The sequence below is a fragment of the Bos javanicus genome, chromosome 1, assembly GCF_032452875.1.
Source record: "Bos javanicus breed banteng chromosome 1, ARS-OSU_banteng_1.0, whole genome shotgun sequence".
NCBI lineage: Eukaryota > Metazoa > Chordata > Mammalia > Artiodactyla > Bovidae > Bos > Bos javanicus.
The window spans coordinates 155,372,409-155,394,880 of NC_083868.1; the positions used below are offsets into that span (position 1 = coordinate 155,372,409).

The 22,472-nt window shown below is 44.9% G+C and overlaps 1 protein-coding gene across 5 annotated transcripts in view; it reads right to left on the reverse strand.

Moving 5' to 3' along the window:
* Positions 1–22,316, reverse strand: part of SATB1 (SATB homeobox 1) — a 100,117-nt gene extending 77,801 nt beyond the window's left edge. The window contains exon 1 of one of the 5 annotated variants that reach the window (XM_061425330.1): positions 22,112–22,316. The gene's annotated coding sequence lies outside the window, so the exon portion shown is untranslated. Of the gene's footprint in view, positions 1–1,598; positions 1,873–2,323; positions 2,413–16,088; positions 16,341–21,453; positions 21,536–22,111 lie in introns of those variants that run through there. The other 4 variants (XM_061425336.1, XM_061425345.1, XM_061425322.1 and 1 more) reach the window with 4 other exon arrangements.
* Between the last annotated feature and the right edge of the window lie 156 nt (positions 22,317–22,472).

Here is a 22,472-nt window from a genome sequence, read left to right on the forward strand (position 1 = left end):
GGTGAGTAGAATTATTTTATGAACTTTCATGCTGCTTGAAGTATTAAGTTCACCAATACTAAAGGAAAGAGAATCATACTCAGAAAAAACAGAGAGAATATGATAATTATCACTTTCCTCCAGCTGTTTGGTAATTTGACATATCTTGCACATTTATATATATATATGCGTATATATAAAATATGAACATGCTACTTAGATACAGATTTGAAAGCGAGCTTATATTATTAGCAGGGCCTTTCTGTAAGCATTGCTTTCCCCTCTGTTTAACCGGTACTATATCCATTATAATGAAGGAAAGAGGTGATGGGGAGGGGGAAGCAATGATAATCTGTAAGTTTAAAAGCAACCTCAAGAATGCCAGTTAAAGAACTGTGAAGTTAGAGAAATAATGGCTATTTATCCTTGTGCTCCACGGTGGCGCACTGAGACCAAAGGTTTACCATTGATCGCGGTCCCATCTGGTTTTGGTTATGAGGTTCATTAACAATAAATGTGCCTCTTTTAACCACTTTTTATCAAGATTACTCTTTCCATTACATTAAACTGTAGTCTAAAGCCAAAATTAGTGCTGATTATTAACTTACTCAAAACACTCTTTATAATGCTTCATGTGGGTTATAATACAGAACTACTTTCCCTGAAATTGGCTGCCTTACCCTAAAGCAGAAGATGAATTTTAAAGCATATGATTTGAAAAGAAAATACTTAACCCGTGTAGCAATTTAAGTGCCAAAAAAAAAAAAAAAGAGAGAGAGAGGATGAGTAGGCAACAGCATCAAAGTTAATGCTACAAAACGTATTAAGTAGTCATGAGGCTTAACAGCATTATAAACTGTGAAGTGATAGATGATAATTTAGTTAATGTATTGACAATCAAAACATCATATAGGTCATGCAAAATTGTCCTTCGAATGAATACCCACCTATAAGCAGCTATTAAACACTCAGTCATCTTGTAAAAAGCTTTACATTATAAAGCAAAATTACATGCACATAAAACACCCAATTTACTCATTTAAACTCTATGCCCAAGGCTAAAGTTCACCAAACCTGAGTTTGGATTTGCAAAGAGCAACCTCCGCGGGGCCTGCTGGACAGACTGTATGGGAACAAACTAAGGTCTCAACAGATGCCAGGCTGGAGAGTTTCTTGTGAGTTACACATTTTAAAAACCGATTTCACTGTGATGTTTGGCTGGCACATTGAAAGCAGACTACTTTCTCCAAACCCCACTTCCCTGTCCATAAACGAAGTCCATATATGATCATTAACGAATTAAACAGCGAACTCAGACACAGCAATTATTTCCTTTAAAAAGAAAGAGAAAAGCACGAAATTCCGGTTTCAAGAACCTATTTTTTTGCAGTGTGGGAGCCTTTTCAACGAGTTCCCTGCTGAATCGCCTCCTTCGCCCCCACACAACCCCATAATCACATTTTAAGAGACTGTGCCCTTATCCGTTCCATATGGCCGGCACGATCCAGGCCAAGCTTTCACTGTGACCTTTTAAAGAGACAAAGAAGCAAAGTACTATCTAGAAACAGAAACGCTGCAGTTTTACTGAGTGAAATTAGCAAAACCGACCTGAAACTCACCACTTCAAAACTTGACAGCATATAAATAACAAAAACAAAGGAGATTTCCTTTGCAGCCCGGGTTCTCGAAGAGAAGTTCAAGAATGATGTTTTCTATGTCCTTTTTTTTTTTTTTTAAATTAAAAAAAAAAAAAAAGAAGCAGCAGCAGCCCTGAAGGCGACTTCCCCTGAAATTGTATTATTTTCTCTTCCTTTACCCTCGCCCCCCTAAGCGGGGTGAGGGCAGATAAGCGTCTGGAAGAGTAGCCATGGGAGAGAGGGGTTAAGGGGGGGGGGGCGGAATCACAATTGGACAAACAGCATATATGGTTTGTAAAATGTCTAACCTCGGAGAACGGGGTTTTCGATGAGGGAGGAGGGGAGAGCGGGAAGGAGGGAGGAGGGGGAAGACAGAATTGATCTGACAAGTGATTCGTTGGGGGGAAATCGTAAAAACAAAGCCAAACCCGTTTGGAGCAGTACGCGGCGGCGGTGCTGGGGAGGCGAGGTGGGCACCGGGGATTCTCTTAAAAAGAAAAAGGAAAAAAAAAAAAACCCAAACAAACCTCGGCGGCCGAGGTCTGCAGAAGCGCCCCCCGCCCGCCGGGGCTCTCCGGGGCGCCGGCCGAAAGTCCGCCCGGCCGTGGCCCGTGGTCCCCTCCTCCTGCCGCCCCGCGCGCGCGGCTGGGGGGCCGGCTCGCCTCCCCCTGCCCGCTCCCCGAGAACCGCGCCGGAGAGTAACCGACCTGCAACTTTCTTCCCGCAGCCTTGGGCCCCGCGCGGGGCATCTAGCGAGGGGCCGGGGGCGCCGGGGGCCGCAGGGCACGCAGGAAGCCCCGGCAAGGCACTGGGGCGCCACTTTGGAGCCGGCCCTCGCGGACGAGCGCCCCGAGGACCCCCCCGCGGCCCATGGACGCGGGGCCGCGAGCGTCTGCGGAGCCGGGAGAGTGAGGCGTGGGGGGAGCCGGGGAAGGGGGCCGGAGGGCGCCCCCGCCGCCCCCCGAAAGTCGCGGAGCCCTCGCTCAGCCGGAGTCCGAGGTAAACACCCGGCCCCACAATGGCCCCGGGGCGCGGGGGGCCCGGACGCCCCACAAAACTGAGCAGGAGTTTCGGCGCGCGCGGGCTAGGGGCGCGGGGCGCCCCCCGAGCCGCCTGGGCCCCGCGCCGCCTAGAGCGCGGCGGAGGCGACGAGGCCGGCGGGCGCCGGGCGGCGCGGCGCCGAGTGCGCGCGCGGGCCGCTCCCCGCGCCGGGCCGCTCCGCTGCCCCCCGCGCCGCCGGCGCGGCCCCCATCAAACGCGGGGCGCGCTCCTCCCGGCCGCCGCCGCCGCCGCGCCCCGCTCGGCCCCGCGCGCCCGGCCGCGCCGCCGCCGCTGCTGCCGCCGCCGCCGCTGTGGCTGCCGCTTCCCCGTCCTCGTCATCTTAACGCACGGCCCCCGCTCGCAGCCCCCGGGCCGCCCGCCGCCCGGCCCTTCCCCAGCGGGGCCGGCTGCGCCGCGTCCGGGCGGCGGGAGCGAGCGGGCGGGCGGCGCGGGGGCGGGGGCGCGGGGAGGGGCGCGGGGCGCGGGGGAGGGACGCGGCTTAAAACCCGGGCTGGAGGGCCGGGAGCGCGGAGGGGCGGCGGCGCGGCGGACGGGCGCGGGGAGCCGGCCGGGCGGGCGGCACACAATGCCCGGAACGGCGGGGCGCGCGGGCCGGGGGCGCGCGGGGGCAGGTGTGCGCGGCGGCGGCGGGGCGGGGAGCGGCCGGCGGGGAGAGCGGGGGAGGCGGGGGCGAGGCCGGGAGGCGAGCCGCCCCCCGCCCCGCGCGCCGCGGGAACACCGAGAGGGGAGCGGCGGGAGCGGGGCGCGCTGGCGCCCGGGGACGGGCGAGGGCGCACCGGCCCGCGCGGGGCTCCGAGGCCGGGCCCTTCGGGACGGGGCCGGGGGACGGCGGGGCACCGGCTCTCGGGGAGCGCGGAGCGCACGCCGGCGGCGGCAGAAACGGAAGGGCCGGGGCCCCCGAAACCCCCTGCGCAATGTGATCACTCCTCACGGGAGGGGGAAGCCCCAGCGAAGAGCCAGAGGCCCAAAAAGACGAGCACTTTCCGAGCTCATCGGTGCCCGTCCACTCTGCGCTGGGCGCAGGTAGATGCCAACGTCCCTCACTTCTGAGCCGGAGAACTCGGAGGAGGGAATACGTGGCCCACGGTGGCCGAGTTAAACAAAATTTGGGTCACTTTCTTGAAAGAGACCTGACTAGTTAAAAGTTACTACAAAGGAAAACATGCCACCTTTACCCCTGGTGAAAGACGGTAACGTTGGGGGGTGGGGGGCGGTTAATACCTGTGTTGTAGCAATAAATACTTCTGTAATCTAAGGTAAATTACCCCGGTAGATAAATGGTCATTAGCACCCAAGTATGATCCTCTTATTTAGATAATCTATTAAATATAGTTCCTATAAAAATGAAGACCATCACAGCCTTGCCCGAAATGGGGATGTAGCGTTCATCGTTTAGGTTTGAGTGCTAACGCCTTAAGACCCTGAAGGCAGTTAATCATTACACAGAAACAAAAATGTTCGAATTATTTTTTCAGAATACAGTAGGAGGGAAAAGAGAAAAATCAGTGAGATAAACATTTTGTTACACATAAAAAAGCAACAAGTTAGCGCAAGTACTGAGATAAGAGGGAAATATGCAAATGAAGCTATTTAAAGCTACCAATACACTCTCAGACACTGTCTACACTAGAAATCTTAGACAAACAGAAGGTAAAACAGAAGATAAAGGAGAGGAAATAATGGCCTCCTGGGGAGGACAGGTTCAGGAGGAACACAGTGAAAATATATCACTCTAAGGGCACCCACGTTTCACCCACAAAACCAGAAAGGTTATTGAAGGCAGCAGTGAATCTTGGTGTATAAACCCAAACCCAGAGCTAAAGAATGTGATGATAAACACAGTATCAAAAGCAAGAAAAGAAAGATAAGGAAATCTTTATGAAAAAGCTCAAATGATACCGTATTTTCAAAAGTTGATATGCAGGAAAGTATGGAGGAGGGTATTTTGATTAAAGTATAAGAAATACAATCAATAAGGAAACATGTAACACTGGTGGCAGAGTTGTTATTGTAGATGGAAGTACTTAAATTTTTTTTTTAATGTTTGATATTCAGAAGAAAAACATGGATAACACTCATCTTTATAATGAGAATGATTTTTGCAATGTGATGGGTTAAATTGGGAATTTCCAAGATGTATATTTTAATAGTGCTTCACACTGGTGATGCCTGACATGTTTCCCTGAAACCTGCCTGGTTTTTCAGTAGGGACTGTGCATTCTAGTATCACAGTGTATAAATTTACAAGCAATAGCAAAATCTCAAAATAGAGGAAAAGTATCGTGTACTACAAAGAATCATTCAGGCAAATGGAACTCAAATGGAGTGTTTAAAAAGAAAGAGAAAGGAAGACTAAAACAGGTTACTGAATATATCAATATTAAAACACACTGGGATAAAATACTGTAAGTGATGTTTATCCCATTATTTCCACAAATAAGACAGAAAGCTTTCTGATTGCCTTAGCCTCCTATTGATGTGGGGGTTAAAATATTAATCTTTAAATTTGAGTAGCAGCTTTTATCTAGGAATTCCAAGCTAATTCTCAAACACAAACATAAAAAAGTGTAATAAGGATGGACATGGCCTCCGAAAATGATAAAACAGAATAAATGAGGATAAAGGCATCTAATAATAACTTTACTACATGATTATAAGTCTATTAATCATATACACATATTAATTTCCCTCAAGCACATTCTTTATTTCAGAACTATATAAGATATAAGCAAAAGGGCACACAGGCGTATGCCCTCCAAGTAATAGTGCACTGGTGAACTTCCTATATATTATTTACTCTTTCAGAATACTCACTAAACCACTGAGTACTAAACGCAGATTAAAACAAAGAACAAAAGAAAAGTAATAAGGAAAATTCCCCCTTCCCAGACATATGTGAAAATAAACCATTGCGATGGGGGGCATCAGTTTTATTCTACAAAGTCTCTTAAATTTGGCAATAAAGGTGCAAGCCAAGTATTGAAAAAAGTTAAGATAAACTTTATAAATCCAGCTACGAGAATGGAAAACCTCAGGAACATGAAATATTACAAGTCAAATACATGAGCTATTAAACATGTGGGTGTACAGTTAAAACAGTGCATCAATTTTTTATCACAGGAGAAGGAAGTCAGTCTGGCCACACAAAGGTAGCAGAGATAAAATATTGTAACAGAGATACAAGATTTTTAAAAAACAATGACAAAAGGACTACTGCATGCTTCAGGGGGCCCCATATCAAGATAAATATGCTGGCAGATATCCGGAAGCATTAAAACACATTCAGAGTTCTGAATAGCACATACATTTGTAATAAACAGAGAAAGCATTTAGAATTTGAACGCTTTTAAGACACGGCAACTCCGCCAGTGACTATGTTAGCAAAGCAATGTTTACTACCATAGCACTTTCTAAGGACATGGTAGGTTTTTTTTTTTTTTTCATCTTTTTAAATTCAAATACTGTTGGCTATCTCTCCACATCTTAGAGCAGCACATTTCACGTGGCATATTGCTCTTTTTGTCGTGTCGACTCTTTGTTTTTGGCTTTAGCTGCAGGTGGCGTTTTCCATATATGAATTTCTGGGAATACGGTCTGTGTTGGCCATATAAGGATGCCTCTTTGAGCCATATGTTCTGCCGTCATGTGTCTCGTTTTGTCTGTCTGGGATGTCAGGACTGATTTCCACATCGTTTCTTGAATGGACCAGATACAAATTTGTAAGAGCCGAGAAGGGGGGATTAAAAAAAAAAAAAAAAAAAAAAACTGGGGCTGGAGCCCAAACAACTTTGTCAAAACATACATTGGAGAGGAAATGCAATATCCTGTAAACATTCACACCCTCCTTCTCACGTCTTATCTGTGACTGACATCATCACAACTGCATAGCTTGAGAGGGGATCTGTGCGATCGAGTGCAGGAGTCTACATGTGAGCATGTGCAGCTGAGCCAGAGGGACCCTGCGCCTCTGGAGGTCACGGCAGGCACAGGGGGACTGCCCTGCTCCAGAGTCCCAGGCCCTGCAGCCAGCCTGACCCGGCCTTGAACCTGGGGAGGGAAGCCACCTCACGCCTTTCTCCTTTAGTGAATCAACAGGACTCGGATTAAACTTTCAGGTGAATCACGCAGGAAGGCCTGGTCCCCGGTTTACACTCTCATAGCCTCCGGTACTTCTCCTTTGTCGCAGTTATCACCAGTGAACAAGCTGGATGATCACTGGCTTAATAAATACCTTCCATCAGTCCAGTTCAGTCTTTGCGACCCTGTGGACTGCAGCACGCCAGGCCTCCCTGTCCCATGCTAGACTGTCATCCCTATGAGCACAGAGACTGTGTCTTGCTCACTGCCCTATGACCAGGGATTCATACCGCATCCCTGCAATGTTTACATTCTGAACAAATAAATGAGAGCCAAAGGCTCAGTGTCACATGCAACCAAATGCTATGGCTAATTGGAATGACCGTTCCTCTTAGAGACTGTGGAAGTGAGGTGGAGTTAACAGTGGGGAAAGCGGCTGTATCGTTGAAATGTGAATTCACTGGAATTAAATAACATTTACAGTTTAGTTCCTCAGTCACACATCAAGTGTTCAATAGCCGCATGTGATGAGTGGCTATCCTATGAGACAGTGTGGGTTAGAGAACCCTTCCACCATTGCAGAAAGTTCCATCAGGCAGCACGAACCTAGAGAACTTCTACAACAGAAGACTCAGTAAATCCAGGACCTTGCCTGGAGGAGTCTTAGAGGTGCTGGACAACTTCCAGACATCCCAATGAAGTCCAAATTGAAGTCCTTTTCCACTTTAGAATGGGCCCGTGGATCTGTGAAGCTGCGTGGAACGAGACATGGGCAGTGCTGCACAGAAATCTAAGACAGCTTTCTAGACACGTCTGTATGTAAAAGGGTCTCAGAGTACGTTTGGAATAACATGCATTTACCCCCAAAGGCTGCTTTCCATGAACATTTCAACAGCTCGCAGGTGAAGCTGAAAACCACAGAATTGTTCCACACCCTCTCCCACCCCCACGTTAAAAAAGCAGAGTTGCCACTAGAAATGGCTTTTTTGGAAGCTTTAATGTAGATATCTACTCAAACCGGGAGGGCATCCAAATACCGACAAATAATGGTGTGCTGCAGAGAATCAAAGCAAACGGCTTGAATATGTTTCAGGAGAGAGAAAGGAGGAATAATAAACGCTAAACATGGGCCTAAGGTTTTCGGCTTTTGTTTTTTCCCCAATATGTGGGGTTTCGGTTACAGCCGGACTGATAGCGATCAAAAGTTGTTTCCTAATTACTTTAAGGTGAATGTAAATACCCACTGGTAATTTGGGTTATGGTTTTAATTGACAAAGGTCACTATTAAAGTGAAGCAAAGAAAGGCCGATGTTTAAGCTAGTTTGAGGAGAGGGCGCTGAGGTAAATGAACGGCCATTAGAGTTGGCTTCTAGAACCTGGTGAGATACCTGGGACTTTGAAATATCTGCAATGTTTACATTCTGAATAAATAAATGAGAGCCAAAAACTCGGTGTCACTTGCAACCAAATTCTATCGCTAATTGCAATGACCGTTCCTTTTCGAGACTGTGGAAGTGAGGTGGAGTGAAGAGAAATATTACCTCTTTTTAAAGCAAGAATTTACTGGACAAAATTTTATATCTTCCTTCCACAGATATCAGTATGGACCACAACATTGACATGGACAGTGGAAATAACCCCATCAAAATTGGTTCTCTCTGCCTAGACCCAACTCCAAAACTGAGTAGGGCTCAGGTTCCAATAGTGATGCTGTTGAGACCCCCGCATACCTCCGTATTAGCCTGTGTATCAATAGCTATCACCACCAAATCCGTGACGAGTTTCAGACTGTCTTCTTCCCCCATTGCTTCTGGAGAGCAGGGCCTCCCTCTTCTCTCTTGGGAACCCCTCTTCTGCCACATTCTTTGATATGTGGCCTGATTGCACCTTTTCTTTCCAAAGCTTCCTCCATCTATTAGCCACTTCCTCCTCGATGCCCCATCCCAACTCTGTCCTCCAAGCGTAGCATTTCATATTTGCATGCCTGCCCTTCCCAACTGCACATCTGTCAACATCTTGAGGCTGGACTCCTGTCTGTATTCCAGGAGTCTCTCACAGTGCCGGCAATTAACAGGGAAAGGAAGCCAAGAACTGTTTTGGTGAATGAGTGCTGGTAAAAATCTTAGAAAGATTCTTGCACTCCTAGGCAGTAAAGCCAAGGATAAGATCAGAAGTTAGTTCAGTGGCTCCTCAAATCTGCTGCATGTTAATATTGCTTGGTATGTCAACAGTCCAGATACCCAGGCTGCACCCATTGCCAAGGGTTGGAGCCAGCGTTTGAGAGTTTCCAAGCTGATTCCAGCATACAGCCAGGTGTAGCATCCATTGGAGTAGGTAATGTGTTAGAGACAAGAAATTAAATATACCTGTTAGGACATCTTCCAAGAGTATGGAGATCCTGGAGTCACTTGGAAAAGTTAAGGCTCTTTTAAGAATCAGAGCTCACCCCAAATTTAAGAAATTTATGTGCAGGCAAGCTACTTGTTTCAAATTTAAAAAAAAAAAAAAAAAGGTAGGGAGCAAGCTATTAGATCATTGATTTGGTGAATAAAAGTCTGCTGTTTGAGGAACCATGATAAATTAGCATTTGGGTACTGGCTTGAGATTTACAGGGGTGCCAGAAATCCTGTGCGAGTGTATGATTTATCATCACAGACATAAGAGACTAACCACAAAATTACACATGGAAGTTAAGTTCCAAAACCAGTCTATTATTTACTGGAGCCAGAACCATCCTGGTTTTCTCTAATTCTTTTTATTTTTTTTCCCCCCCAACATATTTGAGCAGGCTCTTTCTCCCAGAAAATTTCAACCTTGAGTGGGATTCCCTTTGAAACAGCTGAAACCGTTCAACTCCTTTCTGGCCCTAGTCATGGCACTTGAGCAGGACTGAAGTGCCCAGGAGCCGGTGCAGGGCTCCTCACTGCTGTGCGGAGCCCCCAGGAAGCCCATGGGATTTTAATTCCAGCGCAGTCGAACAGAAACCATTCTCAACCAACCTTCCGTCAAGACAGACCAGCCAAGTCTCCTTGGTGATGTCAGTGCTATTCTGATCTTTCCCAGCTTACCTGAGGGAAAAACAGTTTGAGGTTGCAACAGGCCTGGATGCTGGTCCAGATTGTTTTTGGGAAAAGGATCAACCAAGGGCAAGATCAGATTCTGCACCACCGTGCCCAGCACCACAAGCAGTGGACAAGGGCCATCACTGGGGGAAAGAAGCCCATTCATTGGGGGAAACAAGTGCAGCGCACCTGGACAGTGCTTAAATACCTCTATAGTGCCGGAAGCCCACTGAAGCAGAGGAGGAGTTTAATTCAAAACTAAAGCACATTCTCTTTGGGATGACGGCGAAGACCTGGAAGAGACAGCGGCGCTGGGCACACGATAGTGTGACTGTGATCAAGGCACTGAACTGTCCACTCACACACTGTCCAAATGGCACGAGGTATGGTACCTATCTTTTACCCCAATTTAAACATTTGAAAACAACAAAACTAAAGGAAAACAATCCTCTATTCCTAAGACTGGCAGATGTATATTATCATGAAAACATCACGCTATGCACAAAACAATAAGCTGCAACACATTGGCAACTGCCTCCGACCTTCCACTGCTTTGCCCTTACCTGCCAACAGCCGCGGCCCAGTCTCCGCTGGGTAATTCATTCAGACGATGATTACCTGGCCCAAGGATAATTAACATGGGTTGGTAATCAGAGACCCAACATCCCACCCAAAGTAGGTAATTTGATGGTCCTCTGATGCAAGAAAATGTTTCTCTTTTCAGATGTTCTTCTATATTCTTGTATCTTAGCAAAAGAAGAGAAAGGAGGGACAAAAACCAGGCCTTCCAAATATCCAACATTCAAATATCCAAACATTCTATCTGGATATTTTTCAAGTGAGTAAAAATTAACTACACTCCTGAGACAGCAGACAGTCCCCAGGTGGCGTCTGCAGGACACTGACACTGCAGTCCAGTCACAGAGCCGTGACAACTCCATGTAGGTACTCGATGTAATAATCTATAAACTCTCCATGTAGATATTTTAGGTTGCACTTATTAATAAGAGAATGCAGTTTTAGTAATAAGCTCAAAAGGCTTTCAAATTTATTTTTATCAGTCACTTTTTGTGATAGTAATTACAATTATTTATTTTTGTATGCAGTAATCTGTAATGATATATTTTTTATAGTGTATTGCCTGATACTGTTTCCTATCATCTGTTCTCACTGATTTTATATTAGGGACTTTTATATTAATGATGCAGTTTTTTTTTTAATGTATTGGAAACTCATATCTAAATTGTATCTCCCTGAAGTTCATTCCTGCATATATGTATTTTTCTGATGCATGACTAAGGAATATGATTACATAGTAGAGCCAAATTAAGATTACATATTTATTGGTCTGAAATAAAATACTAAATAAAAGAAAATAATTTAAAGTCTAAATAAAATACTAAAAAATAGTTTTACAGCATAACTGTAGCTAAAGGATATCCAGTTACCTATTTTGCAGGTGCAGCTTTCTTTATTAGTGTGTTTATTGTGGAATTTAATTCATTGGATAACTAACAGGGACTATAAATACACATGCAAATTTCCAGCTGATAAGAAGCAAAAAGTTGATAAATAATGCTGCAGTATAACTTTAAAAACAGAAGTAGTGGGCCTTCAGGCTATTTTTTTAATCATTTATTTTTATTTATTCTGTAAAGACTATTTTCATTTGTATTTTTTAAATCTGTATATAAATACACTTGGGAGAGAAACAAACAGCACATTTATGAACATTTTTGACGGGGACCAGCTTGTAGCTGTTTTGAGGCTGTAACTGCTGTACAGACGGACAATACCCCACAGTTCTATCACTTCTGCAGCTGAAAATCTACTACACATTCATATCATATTTAATGAAAATCAAACTTATCTCTCTGTGGAGGTAACAAGACTCTCCAAAATAACTTTTTAGTTCACTCTACACAAAGGGGTTTTGTCTCTAAGAATTTATAACACCACAAGCTAGTGTAAAGGCATCTTTGTAACTGGCATATGCTGTAGTTTTGGATATAAACCACATCTTGGGGTATTTTCAATAGATTTGGAAAATCCAAATGTTGGACCAACAACCTAGTGTGAATAAATGTATATATAATACACATCTAGCATAGCATGGTATACACACTCACAGATACAATCCACACGTCATACAAGAGAATGTTACATCAGTTAAAACTAGTCAACCACAGTTTCCATCAGAAATTCTTTAAAACCCAGAGTTAGTGTGACAGTGCTCTCTATCAGTAAGCGACTCCTACAGGAAAGAATCAGTGACATAGTGGGAAAGAAGTGGAGGACAGCAGAAGCCTTAGATCCAGGTGGTGGTCCTTCCTCTGCCAACTGTAAGAGTCACCCTTCGTGAGCCAAACGGGACCCGGTTCTGTATCCACGAAGTGATGGAAAAGAATCTGATCATCTTTAAGACCACAGAAAGTCTCTGCCCTTAAATTTAAGTTAAAAAAAAATCAGGTTCATTTTAAAGAGAATACAAAGATATGAGGGAATTTCTCACATGCTACATTAGATGTTTATCTCTATATGAGACAGGTGTCAAACAAACAAATTAAAAAAAAAAAAACCACTAAGGCAAAGGGAAACTTTAACTCACAGATTCCATCTGTTACATCCGAATTCATGCATAATTGATTATCCATGACTGGTAAGTTCTTCTCTCACTAGCCGACCACAGTTTTCTAAACATTATGTATTAAATCACTAGCAAAGTAGACTACATTTCAGAAACAGCAAGGGCAGAATAAGAATATTTTAAATGAAAAATTACATGCTGGTTAATAATAATACAGCTGACCTATGTTTAAGGGAGAGAAATTTTAATCATGTGCATATTAAATATTAATAACCTATTCTGTTATTGTTATAATAAGGTTAAGTAGGCTTCTCCATGCTTAAGGAAAGAGGGAGAACTAGGAATGCATAACTGTGCAAAGAGATACAGAGACGGGAGACAGACAGAAGGAAAATGTGTCAACAATAAACGAGAGGAAATGAAAAAGAAGGAAAAGATGAAGGTGGAAACTAATCTCTATGTGTCATTATGACTGCCAGAGTACTGGCAAAGAAGCAGCATCCTTTTATTTCAATTTTAATCATTTCTGAATTTTAATACCCGGCTCCTTTTGTAATTCTCCTGGCATTCCCCATATGCCTCCATCCCAGCCAAAACACCAGTGTAAATTAAATGGCAGGCAACCACACCACTGATGTAGCCTCCCCAAAGAAGCTACCAGGTGAACAAAAGCAGAAAAGGTATGTCTACCTTACATCCCTGAGGACCTCCAGCCAATTAACTGGCTGAATGTTCTCTGTTTTCTCTAGTTTTGCAAAGAAGGACAGTAGTTGGGTAATCTACAGATAGAGAATCATTAAAAAAATAAAGCAAGCCAGTGGTAATACAATCATCAGTGACCATCAGGGCCTGGAAAAATGAGTTTGCTCTCACTGGCACTAAGGAGCATCACATGATTATTTAATTACAGCTCTAATTTTTGTCTCGTGGATGGCAACATATCAACAATTAATAGGGCAAATAGAGGAGACTGTTTTTAAAGAGACAGAATGTGCATGACAATGGACTGGGTCACACAGCAGTCTGCTGCTTCAGGAAGACTTTTCTTTGTGTAACTAAACAGCACTGTCTTGCAAAGAGCCTCACATGTGGAAATAAATTTAAAGAGGAAGTGTCTTTTTTCTTTAAAGATAACTTTCTTAGAAGGCTGGCAACTTTTCAGAATGTTTCAGATGCACCTAACCCAACCCCACCGCAATGCGAGCATTAATTTTAAGGAAGAGAAGGAAATCATCTTTAACATAAATACCCTAAATCTCAAAACAGTGTTACACAATGGATATAAAAATCCATTTTATATATAAGTGGATAGAAAAATATCTGTTATGCAATTAATCATGGCTGATATGCATCCAGAGAGGTCCTGGAAAACATCACCGTCGTAGGAAAGAATAGAGGCCAGTCAGACGTGGGCTGCTGCGCACACAGGATTTTTGGCCCCAGAAGATCAGAAGGACCTTCACCTGGTAGCCTGACTCCAGGGACGACAGAGCAGGTTGTGAGCACCACCCCACACCAAAGGACCAAAAGCCTTGACAGAGACCCTGGCCCATCCTCAAGGTCGAAGAGGAGGAAACAGACCCTGGTTCTACTGTCTAAAAAGGGCACAGCAGAGAGAGGAGAAAACCACTCAGTTATCCAGAACACTGGCACATGTGCAGATGAAGTGTGCAGACAACCCCAGTGAAAAGAGAAGACTGGAGAGAGAAGCCTTTTCCCACTAAACCATATCGGCACAAGCTAAACGCACTATTCTGTTATTAATTTAGCAGATCTTTAATGAGTGCTCTCTATGCAAAACAGAATGTGAAGTTACTATTTTCTGTAACACAGACATGTACCTTACACTGATTTTTTTTTTTTTTTGTAGTTGAATAACTTGTTGGAATAGAGGCAGCAGCACCTAAAAATTCATAAAGTGGGAAACTCAGTACATTTTTAAGCGCTGTATTACAAGGTTACAAGGTCAACATATCCAGATTAGCTGAGAGTTCAAAGAGTCCACCAGTCTGAGAGATGTCTAAGGCAGGCTCAGTCCAGCTTTCAGCCTCACTAGTAGCAGTCACCCATCGTTTGCCATGCCAGAAGCCAAGGCTAAAACCCAGGCTTTAGATCTGGAAAACAAAATAGTCTTAGAACCACTGCTGTGATCAACTGCTCTCATGTATCCTACATATCATGCTTTACAGAATTGTAAGACAGCACAGCCTGGCTCAAGAAATAGTGACTAAAAAGATGCTGTAAAGAGAATCAACTCAATAAGCTTTGAATGGCTTATATTGGCCAAAGTCATCACAGAACAAAAATGTAGGCATCTCAAACTACAGTGTGGGAAGGCTAAACTGCTGAGGGACACTGATTTCTGAACCTACTAGCAGAAGTGCTCAAGTCAATGCTAATATAGAGAAAGGGGAAAAAAGAAAATTAAAACTCTTACATCCCAGTGAAAAGTGTAAAATTAAGTTACTTTATTAGAAAACATTCTGATAATTGTGGACCCAAAATCTGACTCCATACATTCTGAAAGACTATTTTGAAAAGAGTCTAGCAAGCAGCAGCTTGTATGTAACAGTATACATCATTCTTTTTTAACATGACTGTTAATATACAGTTAACATGTCTCAGAAAAGGCTGTAATTAACTGTCTACTGCTCCAATAACACTAATAAGTGTACAGTATTATTAAAATACAATGACTCCTTGCAAAGTAAGGCTGTCATTTTTAAACTTATAAGATAATGTTCTAAATTGGTTTTGAGTCTTCTTACACCACCCCAAAGCAAGCCCACCTCTAAGAAAAAGAAACTTAAAGCATAGTTATTAAAATATTATTCCTCTCACAGTCTGGAGAAATCTATTAGAAAGAACGTCTAGGTATCATTTCAGTTGGCGAAAATACAATGAGAAACACTTGGATTATTTCATCAATTCTGGATGTCCTTTTAAAATTTAAAATTGTAAGCATTTGAATTGAGTGCTTTATTTACTGATAAAATATTTTTATCAGTGAACAAGGAAAGAAAGGTTTGCTATATCAAGAATCATTACATAGCCCTGCTGTTAATCCCCAATGATTTCCATTGTCTGGTTCACTGGATCAGGAAAACTCAATTGCATTCAACATCAAACAGCTAATTATGGAGACACCATATTCAGGACTATCTCTATTTCAAAAGATATCTGCATATACTAGGTTGTATTTTATTTATAATAATTATTACAATAAAATATTTATAACAGACAACCTCTTTTACCTTAAAGTCCTTAACACTGTAAACGTTAAAAGGCCAAATTATCGTTTGCAGGCTCTTAACGGCATATCAGAAACCATTGAGTAAGACTAGAAAAGAACCTCTAGCAATCCACCCTACTCTGCCCAGCTTCCTGGAAAAGTGCATCTAGAGAGTTGCCCCTCTCACAGATTACTGAGTACCTTTTCTTTAAATATCTCAAGAAAGGAAGATGTAGTAATTTCTCCTGGGAGCTCTCCACCACCTCTCACCACCCAGAGTAGCACGCACGCTGCAGAATTTCTGCTGCTCTCTGGTTCCAAATCACCTCTCACCAAGAAATAGCAACATCCAGACATGGAGACTTCCCCTGGACACTCAGTCCCGGTCTCTCCTGGGGGCTGGAGCCCCTGAGTCCCCACATGGAACTAACAGGAACTTTTCTGGCACTTACCCTCCAAATACCAGAGGCTGCTCTCAGAATCTAGCCCTCCAGGAGAGCTCTCAAGAAGGAGTCTTTGACGAGGTGACAATGACGAAATTGTCTCTGGCACTGCTAGCAAGGCAGAAGCATCCCCAAATGAGGTGGATACCAGTTGCCTGCAAAGCAGCTGGACCATTACTGCAGTTCTGAGGGTACGTCACAAATCAGGTCATAGCTCTGGGTAGAGTCCACCCACTTCACCGGGTACAACGCCCTCCATTTCCTGCACACCTGGGAGAAGAGGTCGGCGGGAGGTGCGGGGGGCAGGGGTGGGGGGTGTTGCAGCAGGTCCACAGCACCCTAACAGAGGCAGGGCCAGGTGCAGCCTGCCATCTGCTCCTTCTGCAAGCATCTCAGCTTCATTTGGGGGACCTGCACCCCTGAGGTGCAGCAAAAATTCATGTCACGATAAGCGGGCTCTCAAATGAGTGATTAGTGCAATAAAATACTGCACAGTTAAAGGTTTTATCCAGCAAGACCGTTTCTCCACTGGAAAACTGAACCAACTCTTAATGTTTGATTACAAGACACTTCACTACCAAATATCAAATAACTGGACTGAATAAATGTCAGCCAAATCTAGGCACATAAATGCTGGGATACTGGTTAACTGATTTTCATGTCTCATAACTAAGCTGGGATTGCCACATAAACCAAATTACATCCTTGAAAGTCCATTGAAAGAGGTGATGAGAATTTCTATTTACGAACCTTCAGACAGCAACAACTGTGGAAGAGATACAGAATAACTTCAAAGCATAAAAATAGGCCAATATGCTGGAGAAACGCTAAGCTACTAAATCTCACCCTGAATATATATACACACAATCTGTATCTATTTACTCTGAAATGAAATATCTGATCTTAAAAAAGACTTTAAAAAATAAACAGCAAAAGGTACCATTGGCATAAGTTCAAAAGTACTAAATAATGTGTGTTAATGTGTTGATCACACTCTATGAAGACATCAAGTTGAAATAGACTTACCATTGAGAATAGCACTTAGGAACGATATATAAATTACCATAGAAGACACTTTTTCTTTGGGAGGGAAGGAGAAGAACCTTGTGTAACAGATTTGATTTATATGCTGCATTAAGACCACATTCTGCTCTGATGTCAATGGAGTATGTGATTAGAGGCTGACAACTGGGTGGACAGGCTGAGTGTTAGAGCTACTTACAGAATGTCCTAGATAACAAGCATTTTCTCAAATTAATTACAAGTTTTGGAGCTCAACTTTAACTGTATTTTGATGTTTCCAGGGGTCTCCAAAGAGAATGGGCTTCCAATTTAAAAGAAAAGATCCCTGAATTTAGTATTGTAAAAAAGTTGAAATCCAAGGTTGGCTGCTTAAACAAAAAGATGAAGGAGGCAAGAATATTTTCAGAGGAAAGTTAACTGTACCAATCCATCCATCCATCAGTGTGTCTCACTTTATATTCATATTTGCAGATCTCCATTAAAAACTGAAGCATTCCATCTAAGGCTTGGGAGAGAAGACATTTTATCAAAGCTATTATCTAAGTAATCAAATAGTTGAAGTTATCTCTTTGGAACTTTGTAGAGAGTTTAATTTAGCAAACATACACTTGAATGTGTTTGAACATATTTGTCCTGAGGTTGCTCTAAGATGACTATTTTAAGTGGCATGCGGATTCTTTTGGGATTTGGATGTAACAGTTGAGGTATGTAAAGTAAACATGTATAATATCTGTTTCAACTGATTCTTGCAGGACAGAAATGAGAAGATGAAATAACTCTTTTTTTTTTTTTAAAGTTTAGCCACTGGGAAATGATAAGAAAACTCTTCTCGACCCCTACCCCCAACCAGGAAGAGTCTAAAGCCCTGGATTAGAGTACAGGTAGATATTAAAGTGGAGACAGGGCCATTATTTAGTGGTGACAGGAATATAAATACGTGCACTAACCTATAAACTGGTATTTACTTCAGGAAGGTAAGTAATATTTTTCCTCTGATTGCTGAGCTGTCAGTTTAATGCAGCGTAAATAAACAGTAGGTGCCTGCTAGCTCGAAGTAGGAAGTGTTCATTCCACACGAGGAACAGATTACTGAAGCCTGATGCTCATCGTGCTGAAACATAACTTTCATTTTACCAGAAAATACACCCTACATGGAGGCTTTTCCGTGCCTGATCTATTAATTAACTTAACTCTGTTCTGTCAAAATGTAAACCAATTTGTTAAAAGCATCCCAGAGTTTTGGAGTTTGCAAACCAAATCAACTGGAAAAGCAAGAGGGATGACGGTTCTGTAATCTGATCACAAATGCTAAAAATGACTACTTAATAAGCAGAAACTACACCAAACCAAAAAAAGACAAAGAGCATATTTAAATAGAGAATTTAATCATCACGGTTACCGAATTTACTCAAAATCCTCCTCCTTTGATAATTAAAAGCAACTGGCACCTTTTATACTTTGCAACCTTGTGCTACTGAGGTCTGTTCACTATGGATGCTTATTCTGCTCTCTGAAATATCTAATGGCAAACCATTCATAAAAATCCAATCACATGCCTTAATTCTAATCAAAATACTACTGAACTCCCTTGAGAGAAGTGGCAAGTTTGGAGAGCAAGTGATGATACCCACCCAAACAGCACTCATGTCAAATGCGCTTTTCTTCTCCTTCTCCATTCACCACAAAGCTCTGTCAGCATGGAGCAACTCCTGTTCTGTACAAGCACCAAGCAAAATATTTCCTGGCATCATTTACAGTGGGAACTCACCTTATCTAAAAAGCATAAAAGGCAATTTGGGGAGGTTTCTATTTAAAACCTGAGCAAACTCTGATCATTAATCAGTGGACTGTAAAGGAATAAGAGGGGGTTGAAAAAATAATATTTTGACTAGATCTGCACTTGACTACAACAGGCTCAGGCAGAGTCAGTCACATGCATTTACATACTCCATCAGTCTCAAGCATGAAAATGATACAAGAGTCATCCGAGACAACACGTCTTAGAAGAAGAGGTGTTTGTGTGAAGGGCATGTCTGTGTATGGCCCTTTTGGAAATTTCCAGAGCGGATGAAAAACCACCAGAGTGCTGTACAGAGTTCCTGCTGTATATCCATGTTGTGTTTAGCTTAACAGTGTTTGTAACCAAAAGGTTTTAACAATAATGAGGAACAGGTGCTTGTCACCTGACCTTTTAGGCCTAATTTAGGATCCTCAACCTATCACACGAACAAAAATCACTGAAGATCTCCCCCAGATATTTCCCTTTTTGCTAATTTAATGCAGACTTGCTGAACCATCACTCAGCACATCATCTTATTCAATCGCAGGTTCCTATAGCTGGCAGCAGACTTCTGTGCAGAAATAAACCAACATTCATTTTGTTGCTGTTCTCATTTAAGATGCTGTGAGACAAAAGAACTACTTTTGTAGATTATCAACCAAAGAATATATTAATTTATTACAACAACTGAACAAAAGGCATTCCTTTGGAATACTTTTACATACAAAGAACTATTATTTATTACATATTTCAGCTTGTGGGAAAATGAAGAATGCATTGATTCTGGAAATAACTATTCAGACTTTTGGAAGTTCTTTAAGTCTGCTTTCTCTGCTGATCTTTCCCCTGCTTCTCCCCCTTGTCCCCCTCTGCCCCCTGCCCCCTCCCCCCACACATTTTAAGGCACTAGTACTTCAGGAGGGAAATCCCTATCTGTTCTTTTCTCATCCATCATGTGTATTCATTATTCAGAAAGGAATACAAAATTGAGCAGGGATTTTTATTTCTCCTGTATAATCTTGTTACAATGTAGCCATGCTCAAATTTAACAATGCTTTGTATTTTATAGCTACTGTTTACATATTATGTATTACATATGACTGAACAACTCTACATTTAAAATATTGTTTCCATTAGGAAAAATATAAAGTAATAAGTGTCAAATGGAGATGAAGAATAAACATGCCTGGTATATTTATAAAATGCATAGTCATTTAAAATGTACACAAATAGGATACATATTTCGCTACTGTTACATTTTATATACTATTCACATGGTTTAAAGTGTATTTAATAATGTGCCTAACCAAGTTAATTACAGTATTTATGTCTGCTGATTGTGTTAAACACTTGGAGAGGTAGTGAAAGATACAGCCAGTTACTTCTGCTAACTAAAGTTGAAATTATGCACTTATTATAACCTTTTCTAACAATGTGAGAAAAACAGAGTAAATATATTAAATTTGTTTCACAACAGATGCTTAGGTTGTTAATATTTAAGATGCCTATTCATGCTATTCCTGTCTGCACATTTGTCAAAAATGTAAGCCTGAATGCTAATGTTTGCCAGCAGACTGGAGCAGTCAGTATATGAACGTACTCCTGTTCTACTAAAATAATATGCAAAAGAAATAAAGGACTGCTGCTAAATCATAGCAGAGTACCACACAGATTAAAGATTTTTAGAGCAAACACCTCAACCTTGGCTGTCTCATCTTTTTCTTTTTTTCCCAAGCTACGTTTGACTGCAGAATAAATCTTAATTCCCGACATCCCAGAAAAATTCACTTTAGATTGGGTGTAAATTTCAATAAAATTTCAGCGGCATGAATGACTGTCGGCAGCACAAACACTGGATTTCGGGACCTGCTTGGGACAAATCCTGACCCCAGCAGTCGCGTGTTCCTCGGTCCTAACCCCTTCTCTGTCCTCTTGGGAAAGTAAGGTCCCCTGGCCTCCCAGGAGGGAACCCCAGCCAGTAGGGGCAGAAAGGTTCTCTCCTGAGACTAGGACTTGTTTCGTCTTTCGCTTTTCTCGGTCTCCTTACAACCATGTGGAGTCCAAGACTCCCAGCGTTTGCCTGAAAATCCGGAATGCTGCGGAGAAAGTTCGCCAGGGTCCAAGTTGCCAACCAGGGCGCTCTGAGAGGCGATCATGAGGCTGACACTTAGAAGTGAAAGGTGCTACGCTCTAGTGGCGATCCGGGCCGAAACGTCTAGCAAGAGCCCCGAGACCCTCTCCGTGGCTTCTGGGGGCGCCCGGGCGTCCAGCCCAGTGGGTCTCCCGGGTCCCGGCACGCGCCTGTCACTGCCCGGAGCAGCCGCCGGCCAGCCCTGCCCTCTCCCCGAGGTTGTGCAAACCCGCGCCCCGCCAGCCCCGGAGCCTGGGCGGCGGAGCGCCCCGCGAAGGCCGCGGCGCCCGGGCCGCGGCCGCGGGGGGAGACTCGGCGCGGACCGCAGGCCGCCCCGGTGCGGTCCCGGCCCTCGGGAGGGGGGGGGCGGCGCGCCCTGCGGCCCTCAGCCCGACCCCCAGCCCCGCCCGCGTTCGCCCCGGGAGCCGGTCAGGACCCACCTGCCTACCGCCGGCGAGGGCTCGCCACGCCGGGCGCCGCCGCTTTCCAACTCCCGGCTCCAAGTTGAGCGCCCCGGCGCCGAGCGGCTCCGGGCTGGAGAAGTTGCCGCAAACTTCCCGCGCCCCCCTCGCCGCCCCCGGCGGGCGCGCGGGCCGGGACGGATGCTGAGCCTGATGCACGCGGCCGGCCGACGGGACCTTCCCGCTCCGCGCCGGGCGCCGCGCGGCCAAGCCGGCTCCGGGGCGCACACAGCGGGTCCCCGCGAGCTCCCGGCGCGCTTCCCGAGTCCCCTTTTCTCTTGCCAAAGAGGGTCCCACGGCGGGCCCGGAGGCGTTCGTTCAGCCGTAGTCTGTCGGGGCAGGTGTGTGCGCGCGTCCACACCCCGAGGGAGGGCGAGTGAGCCCCCTGCGGCCCCGGCCTGGGCGCCCCCTCCCCTCCCCGGCCCCCGGCCGTCCCTCCGGATCCCGCCGCGCGCGGGAGGAGGGCCTCGGGGACCCCTGTGGCCGGGCGACCCCCACGAGGCGCCCCGCGCGCGGGTCCCGCGGTGAAGTTTGGATCGCTTCCGAGCAAAGCAGAGACCGAGGGAAAAGAGCACGAATAGGGCCAAAAAAAAAAGAGAGAGAAAGGAGCGAGGGCGGGGAGGGAAGCGGCACTCACTCAGGCTGGGGCGCCGGGGGCGGCGGGGGGCGCGCCGGCGTCGGGCTCCAGAGGCGGCGGGCTCGGCCTCCAGTGCCGCCGCCGCCCGGGCTGCGGCCGCCGCGGAAGTTAATTGCAACTTGACTGCAAGTTGTCTTCTTTTCCCATCCGGAGTGGGCGTTTAAAGGGGAGAGCGAGGCGCGGAGCGAGCGCGCGAGCGCGCGGGGCCGGGGGAAGGAAGGGGGAGGGAGTGCGGCCGGGGGGGGGGGGGGGGGGCGGCGGCGCCCGCGGTCTGGAGGCACCGGGGCGCCCCCCGCGGGAGCCCGCAGCCGCCCGGGCGCGCATCCAGCCGCAGCCCCGGGCCGGGCACGCTGCGCCCGGG